This window comes from Sinocyclocheilus rhinocerous, unplaced genomic scaffold (assembly GCF_001515625.1).
Source record: "Sinocyclocheilus rhinocerous isolate Xijiao unplaced genomic scaffold, SAMN03320098_v1.1 scaffold72, whole genome shotgun sequence".
In the NCBI taxonomy this organism is placed as follows: Eukaryota; Metazoa; Chordata; class Actinopteri; order Cypriniformes; family Cyprinidae; genus Sinocyclocheilus; species Sinocyclocheilus rhinocerous.
The window spans coordinates 480,612-489,418 of record NW_015628351.1 but is presented as its reverse complement, the minus strand read 5'-3'; the positions used below and the strand labels follow the sequence as shown (position 1 = coordinate 489,418).

General features: G+C 35.9%; 1 protein-coding gene across 1 annotated transcript in view; it reads right to left on the bottom strand.

Moving 5' to 3' along the window:
* Positions 1-8,807, bottom strand: part of LOC107737663 (low-density lipoprotein receptor-related protein 1-like) — a 130,317-nt gene that overhangs the window by 75,663 nt on the left and 45,847 nt on the right. The window lies entirely within an intron of this gene.

Sequence of the window (8,807 nt, the reverse complement as noted above, 5' to 3'; positions counted from 1 at the left end):
TTCAAAAGCTTTAAAAAAAAAAAAAAAAAGGAATATTGTGAACTATTTTCATTTATTTAAAAATGTCATTTATTCCTGTGATGACAAAGCTGAATTTTCAGCAGCCATTACTCCGGTCTTCAGTGTCACATGATCATAAATGACAGAAAACTAGATGAAACAATGCCACCATAAGGCATTCGGTCAGTTATGATTTGGAGAACCCACAATGTTCAAGTCCAATTGGCCCACAATGCATAGCAACTCTCCTCCTCTCTGTCCTTTCTTTCTCCTACAGAGACTCAACCACACAAATGTACGCACAGGGACAATGAGAGTCCTCATCACACAAAAGCCTGTGGCACTGAGGGGTACAATGGGGCTTTTGTAGAATGTGTAGAGAGGAAGATGTGCAGGCAAAACACTACGGCCTGTATCGAATCAATTACCCCATACCATCCAACCACAGCTCATACACTGACCTCACACCCACAAACAACTCCAAACAGAGCTGAGGGTGTTCGGGGCGTAGCGTTGGCTACCCAAAAAACTGTCAGGTCTAAACAGAGTCTGCAGAATTGTTCTGTATTTTCTGCGCTGATTTTGAGGGGAAATTTTGCAGAATTTAAAGGAATAGTTTACCCAAAAATTTAAATTCCAAAGTTGTTCTAAACCTGTATGAATTTCTTTCTTCAGCTAAATACAAAAGAAGATATTTTGGAGAATGTTAGTAACCAAACAGTTTCTGGTCCCTATTAAATTCCATAGTAATTTGGAATCAATGGGGATCGGCAACTGTTTGGTTATCCACCATTCTTCAAAATACCATTTTATGTTTAGCAGAAGAAAAAAAATCTTGCATTTAAAACAACTTGAAGGTGAGTAAATGATGACAGAATTTTCTTAGGTAAAATGTGTGTACTACACTTTTCTGAGTAGCTAAAAGTATTATGGATTATGGATTATCTGCAGGACTTTCTGCAGGCACAGATTTGACATGGACCTAGTCGTGCCATATCTTTAAAGGAATGTTGCTGGTTAAATTCAAGTTCAGCAGCAGAGTTTGCAAAAACATACTGAAAATGCGCTGACAGTTAAGGATTAAAATGGAAATTTATGGACCAACGCTTCATCCATTGATGTCTATTGTAAGTCAATTTTATCAACACTTGGTTTCTTTTGTTTATTTTACGAATTGAGGTACAAGTCTAAACAGTTTCTGAGGCATGCCACAAATGTAGTCAAAAGACATTCATTTGAATATGAACACACCTTTAGAGCAGTGCTTCTGGGTCCACTAGGGGACCACTAGCAAACTTCCAAGGGGCCACAAGGTGACAAAATTATTTAAAATAGGACAACCATTACAATATGCTAATACTAGTAAAAAAGAAGAACCACCAGAGTCCCCACTGTCTTGTAAAAAGTCTTGGGGCCTTTGAATATTCTTGAAGACAATGTGAGGCTTTGAAGTTAAAAAGTTTCTCATGAATTCCATGAAATCAAAAGAAATCCCATCATTTGTGATCACTGGATAATCATCTTTTTCAAGAGATTCCACAAAATAGAAATGGACACAATTTTTTGTTAATTTTTCCAAAGCACAATTTTAAAATCACTGACATTTCCAGGTTTTCCACACCTATTGAGATCCTGGGAATATTCCTTTAAGCAGGAATTTACCTCCAATTGGCAAATGCAGTCTCCAATCCCCACAACCATGCCTTGCCTTGTGGGTATTTAGATTGGTATGCAACCCACGTGTTTGTGGTTTATTGGGGCAACGAAAAGGATTTTTTCGAGGATCATTTCAAGTAACCGTAAGAGTGCAGCCAACATTCCATTATAATTAACAGTGAAGTGCTAAAAAAAAAAAACGATACAAAGCGAGAAAAATAAAGAGCGAGACAGAGATGATTTAATACCACACCACAGGATTTATCGAAGACGACAGCTACAAAAACACTGGCAGCCAGACCTAAAATCAGTGTTCAACCACCGCACCATATGCGAACCACTCAACCTGTTACAACACTACTATTAACAGCAGGTCCAGGATCAGATCTGTTCCTTATGTCTGGAGCAGGAAAACTTCAGAAACATCTTGTGTTACTGAACATCGAGCTCTCTCGTTCTCAAGCACAAGCAGAGGATCAGGACACACATCCTGCATGCTTCATGAGGAGAACAGGAAATGGCTGAAAATTTCATGCTTCCCATTTTGGCACTTGTGATTTCCATTAATATTTCAGTTGACGAGTGGGAGACCAGGCCAGCATTGGGGAAGAACTAACTATAAGGAGAGAAGCTACTAACTTAACTGCATTTTTCAGTAGCGTGACAGCATTGAGCACAGATGTTCCAGTAAAAGCTAGTTTATTCAACAAGTAGCGATACAGCATTACAAAACGCTACATCACTGTATTTGTCACATTTACTCACACAGCCTTATAACCGAGCAAACTGAAGCACTAAACAAACACATTCCTAAACTCTCAAACAGCTTTGGGAAGTCACTTCATTCATTTCAGTGAGTCAGTCAATTCAGAGTGCTCCATTTAAATGTACTGGTAAAAAGCGATTCATTTTTGATTACTCACTTGTTTTCATACAACTCATTGTGCACTATTTTATATAGACTTCTGTGTGGTGAAATAAATTGTTAGCTAAATACACAGTATAATACTAAATACATATATATTAAGAACCTAATTTATATTCAGATAAATTCTGCTCTTTTTAAGTAAATTATTTAAACTTATAATTATACTCAATTTGATTATTTTTTTCAGGATTAATTTGATTAATCGAATGTTAAAAAGAACAACAGCATTTATTTGAATTAGAAATGTTTTTTAACATTGTAAAATGTCTTGACTGTCACTTTTATTCAATTTAATGTGTGCTTGCTGAACAAAAGAATTAATTAAAAATAATCCTACTGACCCCAAACTTTTGAATGATAGTGTATAGTTATATTTAAAGGGACCCAATTATGCCCCTTTTTACAAGATGTAATATAAGTCTCAGGTGTCCCCAGAATGTGTCTGTGAAGTTTCAGCTCAAAATACCCCACAGATAATTTATTATATCATTTTGAAAATGCCTATTTTGAGTGGAAGCAGAAACACGCTGTTTTCGTGCATGTATCTTTAAATGCAAATGAGCTGCTGTTCCCCGCCCCCTTTTCCAGAATAGGGCTGTGCCTATACTGCTCATACCTCATATACTCTGCCAAAAAACATCTGTTTGGTTTTTATTATGATGTCTATCGCGCTGAAATAATGCATTTAAAACACATTTTACAGATTCTGCAAACAGCTTGTTCTGAGACACTTATGATTTATGGGGATTTAAAAAAAAATAAAAATAGGAGCGGGTGGATTTTTATCATTATAGGGTGGTTGTGTGTTAACATATTTATGGTCAAGTACCATGTAAAAGTTAATTTTGCATAATAGGTGCCCTGTAAATTAATAGCAACACTGCAGACGGTCCAAAAAAATGCATTTTGGATTTAGTTCTAGTGGTGAAGGAAATTAACTATTATGCCACTCTGCTGCAAAAAAAAACAAACAAAAAAAAACCTTGAACCACTTCATAACACTTTATAATACATTTTGTAGCATGTTTGTGTGTAATATTTCTCATGTCTGGGTTGATGAACTTCAGCTTTGGTCTATGTGTGGTGTGTTTGTTCAAGAATGATTTGGAAAGATATGAGCAAACCTTTCAGCAAAAAGCAGTTTTGGGACATGCACACACAAACAAACCTACGTTGAGGTTCACTGACTCCTAACTAGACAAAAACTCTTGTTGTGTTTGATATGACGGTGTTCTCAAGATGAACTCAAATGGCTGAAACCCAAAAAAAATGACATTAATTATCCTATTTATCGGAGCGGTACATCCATCCAATCAATACTCCTGATCACCCTCCCTGTTCTGTCACGATAATACACAGAGATCTGAGCCAAGCTCATCCATCAGTGCAGTGAAAACATTGTGACGCCCTACAGCGGAATAGAAACAAATGGATAAGCCATTGCCCAGAATGATATGCTGTTGCCAAAGCTGAGCTCAGATAAAGTTGAAAGGCACAGTGGAGTTTGCCAATAGCAGTGCAAAGTTCTATTTTATAGGGCTAATCATTCTTGTAAGTGCTGCGTATTTGCCTACGTGTGTGCAGAGCCTCCTGTGTGAATAGGTCAGCTAAACATGAGCAAACAGAGAAACAGGCGGCTAATACGAGGCTAACAGAGGCATAACACACGATAAACACAGGCACCATGGCCACATTAGCAGATAAAGTCAACAAAACAGCATTCGCAAACCATTTCACCTATTATGTGACATACTTCTAAAAGAAACAGGATATTCAATGATGAAAAATAGGACAGATGTAGGGTTGGGTATCGTTTGAATTTGATCAATTCCGATTTCGATTCCGATTCTGCTTATCGATTCCGATTCTTTTCGATTCCCAGTTTCGATTCCAATGTGATTAAATAATGATATCAAACGTTTATCCTGTGTCTCTTTTTTGCAAACCATTTATTTGGAGCTGAATACCATGAACAAAATTCAACAGGCATGTAATTTATGAATTAATGATTAAATGACTCACTTAAGATGTACTTGTTTCATTACTGGATGAATCAGCGTTCTTGAACGAATCTCTTGTATGATTCAAAGACAAATACATTTTAACAGCCCCTTTTCGCCACCTACAAGCTACAAGCTACTAACAACACTACCATTCAAAAGTTTGGGTTTAGTAAGGTTTTTATTGTTTTTTTATGTTCAACAAAACTGCATTTATTTGATAAAAAATACAGTAAAACAGTAATATTGAGAAATATTATTACAATTTACTTTCTATTTTAATATATTTTAAACTGAAGTTTTAAGCGTCATTACTCCGGTCTTCAGTGCCACATGATCCTTCAGAAACCATTATTATAATATGCTAATTTGCAACTCAAGAAACATTTATTATTATTATCATCAATGTTAAAAACAGTTGTGCTGCTCATTATTTTAATGGAAACTGATACATTTTTTCAGGATTCTTTGATAAATAGATAGTTTCAAAGTTCAGCATGTTTTGCAACAATATAAATGTTACATAAATGCAATGCTTCCTTGTTGAATAAAAGTATAAATTTTTCCCAATCTGACCCCAAACATTTGAACATTAGTGTACATAAAAATTACTTAGAGGCAATAAATGTCAATTGATAGTGCTAACAATGAATAATGAAATTTATAAAGCTAAAAACAACTGCAACAAAATAAAGGGGGCAATAATATTAAAGAATGCTGGTAATGAAACTAATGAACGACTATAATGACTAAACACACTTGCCAAAAAAGGCATGATGATGCTAAGTAATAATGCTAATAATGTAAATAAAAAAAATAAAAAAACACTTTCAAAATGATGACATGAACTACTAAAATGAATCAAATTTTGTGATTCTAAATAAGACTTTCACTGCAAATTAAAACAGCTAACTGCTTAAAAAAGCTAAACTGCTGAGTTTGAAAACTATAAATCTCCAGTTCCTCATCAGAAAGTTATTTTGGAGAGGGCTGACAGTTTTTGGCCCGTGTCTTCATAGCGGGAGGAACTGGACAGACCTTGAAACATCTCCGAGAGGCTTTAGTACAAAATGATTAAATCAAGACTGCGGGGAGCCAATTAAATCTGTCAGGAGGGAAAACACAATCAAACCGGTTCCTAGCTCAGTGAGGGGTTAAATATACAAAGCCCAGGATAAGATGATCCAGACTAGCACGAGCACGGCTGATATCAGAGGTCGGCAGTTCCCATCACTGATTTCTTGATGCTGGCCCGCTACATTGTTAACATAGCAGCCAGATGTATCACACACAGTAATAAATTCAAGCGTGCCTCCCTCTCGCCCAACTTGTCAACAAATCTGTGATGATTACTTAGAAATATAGACTGACAAAGTGTGTTTTGAAAACACTGGAGCTGAGTTTCTTGCACAATCTCCACATCTGTTCGGGGGAAACAGCGCAATAATTGTGAGACAGTAAACCTTTCTGTGAAAGCAGGAGCAAGCAAACATCCAACAGGAAAGGCATGTGAGCATATGTTTGTGTGCGTTCTGTGCATCTGAATGCGAGGGGTTCGTGTGGAAGAGTGGGTGAGTGTTTACCTTTGGGTTCAAAGGGTCGGCATTTGAGCCGGAGGACAAGTGAAGTGTGTGTGTGTCTAGGCTCAAAGCACTGGATAGACGCCAGGTCAGGAAGGTACATTATTTATTTTTCGGCCTTTAAAACCTCAGGCCCAGACTGTCTTTCTAACATTCCAGCAGTATAGAATGATAGCAGCAGACCTGGACTAACATTACAGGGATTTATTTGACCCCAAAGTCTAAGACTTTCTTTTAAAATGAGATTATCTGTCAGTCTGATTTCTTTCCATTATTGCTAAGTGGCCGGATCAGTACTTTAAAGATACAGGTCAGCCGGATGAGCCTGCGTATCTCAGCACTTTGGACACAAACAAGATGAGTGCCTGATATCTCATGTGAGGATGATACTAACCATGTTCCGGACCCAAACCGTTGTGGACACAGGGGTTTCAAACACAGATCTCGGCATGACTGCCAATAAGTACGATATCTCTGACGAAAAGACAGTCGAAGCCCACAATACAAATACCTTCTGCTGGAAGAGATTTTACTAGTAATGAAAAAGTAAAATAAAATAAGACTAAGAAATGTATCATGGTTTCCACAAAAATACTAAGCAGCACAACTTTTTCGAAACCCATTCTCAAGCAATGGCATAAAATTGAATGAAAATATTTTGATTGAATTGTCAAAGTCAACATTAGACAGCATTTGCAAACCATAAACTCATGTAAACCCAAGTACTGTAACATTTTCATATGGAAACATATTCATTGTGAGATAATGTAGAGTGGGACTGGATATGATCCATTGGGATTTGACTCGATTTGTGAAAAGTGTACAAATGAGGGTATTTTTCTCCACCCACACAAACAAAGGGAAAAAAAAGGCAAACACATTTTGAAGAAATATATAAGAAAAAAAAATCATTGATAAGAAGAAATGTTTCTTGAGCAGCAAATCATCATATTAAAATAACTACAATGATGCAACACTGAAAACTGGAGTACTGCCTGCTAATTTAGCTTTGCTATCACAGGAATAAATTATATTTTGAAATATATTAAAATAGAAAATATTTCACACTGGAATATAATGAAGAACAATATATTATAATATTACATGTCATTTTAAATAATATTATTATATAATTTCCACCATATTGTAAATAATGCTTCCAAAATTAATTAAAGGCTGGAATACACTGTGACTTTTGCCCAGATTTACATTCTGGAAGAGTCAAAACTAGTTTCCTAAAGTCAGAGCTAGTGTTGTTTTTGGCGGCCTGTTTTAATTTTAGTTTTAGTCTAGTCTTTGTGTGAAACTGTCATTTTAGTTTGTATTAGTTTTAGTCACGTTCACAATTTTTTTAATCTAGTCAAGTTTTAGTCAACTAAGAGTCTGAGCATTTTAGTCTAGTTTTAGTCGACGAAAACTGATGACATTTAGTCTAGTTTTAGTCAATGAAAATTGTATTTTAGTCTCTTTTTAGAAATGCAATTCTATTTAACCCAGTCAATATAGTATAAGTACCTAGTATACTGCAAAATAATAATAATAACGCGACTGAACGAGACGAAATAACGTTATAACATTTTGTTTCGTCTCGTTTTGGTCAACGAAAATTAAGAGACATTTTAGCATAGTTTTTATTTTGTAAACCACATTTAGTCTCGTTTTTATTCGTCAACGATATTGCATTATACATTTAATTATAGTCATCGTCACATGACCAGCATTTTCGTCTCGTCTCGTTTTCGTCACGTAATAAAGGTTCGTTGACGACGATATTTAGTCATAATTTTCGTTGACGAAAGCAACACTAGTCAGAGCTAGTCAACAGATTTTTGCCGGTCGGAGTTGACTGAAAATTGCATAGCGTATGATGGGCACAGACTCTGATTTGTTAACGTTGGACTATGATCACATCCAGTAGAAGGATTAATGTATAAAGCAAAGTTTTTCCTCTGTAAGCATATACAAAGTAATCAATGCATAGTGTTTTAAAAATTTTTAAGATTTTTATAGTCCTCTAGTGTATTTCAGCCTAAAGCCACTCCAAGCCACAACCATTTTGACAAAAGTTAATCTGTGCCATATATATATCATTTATCTGTGGCAGATATGACAGCTATATTTATGTATTTGACAGAACAGCACTGAAAAGTAAATGAAGTCTGCAAGTCATAAAAAGACTTTCACTGTCAACAAATGTAAGATTGTTTGAGTGAAGGACATACACACAGGTCCAATTGGGATGGTGATGATTTCATCAGCTGGACCAAGAATCTCTCATACTGGTTGACAGTATTAACTAAAACTAGCACTGATTAAGTGGAAACTGACTTGTAGAGAACACATCAATCCCATTCCCAACTTCAACTTGACAAAGAAAAGAAAAGACTTGATGAAAAATAAGTAAGTTCAGCCTCTGGTTCATGATCAGACTGCGTTCTTCTGCACTAGGGATGGGAAGATTCCCCGATTCGCTCGGTGCATCAGCATAAAAAGTTAACGATGCGATGCATCGGTTTAAAAAGAGTGCATTGGTTACAAGTTGGCATTTATATCGCGATGCATCGTTTCGAACATATTTGCATCGGTAAAAAACGATTCATTTATATATAACTAGTACTTTTATTATTTAGAAAGTGACCAATA